This window comes from Etheostoma spectabile, chromosome 13 (assembly GCF_008692095.1).
Source record: "Etheostoma spectabile isolate EspeVRDwgs_2016 chromosome 13, UIUC_Espe_1.0, whole genome shotgun sequence".
Taxonomy (NCBI): Eukaryota; Metazoa; Chordata; class Actinopteri; order Perciformes; family Percidae; genus Etheostoma; species Etheostoma spectabile.
In genome coordinates this window covers 24,952,099-24,953,651 of record NC_045745.1, presented here as the reverse complement: position 1 = coordinate 24,953,651, position 1,553 = coordinate 24,952,099, and positions in this window count along the sequence as shown.

Here is a 1,553-nt window from a genome sequence, read left to right as displayed (position 1 = left end):
GAAGTTGTAGTTGAGTGAATTTGGTCTGAGTTGGAAAATACGTAAGAGATGCAAGTGAAGAAAACTTTGGGTGTTGAATCAAATAAAATGAGGTGAATGTTGGAGAATCAGTCCAGCGCTGCACACAGTATCTGTATCAGGTTGCTTCCATGGAGTTATGTGTGTTCAGTGAGAGTAGATATAGGTGCTCCACTTATCAGAAAGGCTTGGTGCACAAAAGACCTTGTGTGTATTTCAGTCATTGGATCTGATCTCCTTGTAACCCCTTTAGACCTTAAACCGCTGTTTCATCCCTGTATGCTTCTGAGCATTCATACACAAAGGTTGTCATTCTGTCTTGCCCCTTAACAATATGTCTAAGGCGGTAAGCATCAGCTGTGTAGAAAGAAAAGTTGGACAATGGGAGACTTCTATGCCTTAATTGTTTTTTTGTCTCCACAAACAGCTTTCAGTGTTCTTGCTGCTTGGCTTTTGTAAGCATGTCTGAGAACTCTTTTTTTCCAAACATACTGACCTTGTATGTTTTGTTTTCTATTCTTAATTTGGTCATGAGCACTTGTGCTAACTGCTGATATCTTCTTAATGTATATTGATTTCCAAAATAGCAGCTGCTGCTGTGGTTGCTTCTGGTAACATATCAGTTCCTGTGCACCAGAGAGGATTATTTCCAGGTATTAACATCCACTGTGTACCCCTTACCAGCTGTTCAGAAAAGCAAAAGCAACCACTGTTAAAGCTTCCTTGAGTTGCCTGTTATTGTGTTTAAATAATGAGTCTTTAAAAAATGCAGGAATGTATGTGAGAACAGAAGAGAAATGAGGATATTTCTTTTCTACATTACCATCTTAAATAAATAAATAAATAAATGTAGAGGATTGCAGAACAGCAGCCATGGAGCAGGTGGGCTGTGAGTCAATAGAGGGCCTTGAACCTGGTTGCTCAGGTTGAAGTACTCGTCTCACTACTTACTCTAACACACAACCTTTACTGAAAAGCTAATGTGCAATATAATTCACTTCCTGTGAACTTCAGTGAGTGTAAATATCATTACAATATATGTAATCATCTTGTTTCTCACAGAGAGACAACATTGTATCTGCATTGCTACAGATGGTGCAGTGTTCAAGGCAGATTAGTACACTGCCAGACTGTCTTGGCCTGTAGAAATAAGATGGACACTACGTTAGAAGTCTTACTCTTTCAATAGACTTGGCTCTGTTGTAACTATGCTGCTACCTGAATATCATTTTATATAGTGCATCACATAACTTAAGGCCCAAACACAAATAGGGTGTAATAGTGATTTCTTTCAGCCCCAAAAGTATTTAAATATTAATCATTCACTCCTGTGTTAGTTCCCCTGTTTCAGATTTCACAATACATAAATGCTCACCTACTTTCCAACAAAGCTTGTATTTAGATTATTACTGTAACGTGTTGTTTTTGTGTGTTTTGAACATGTGAAAAACGAGAGAAAAACCAAAGCCAAATCAATAGAAATGCAGACATCGAACCTCAAACTTGCACACTCTCAGATGGTTGAAGAAAAAAAG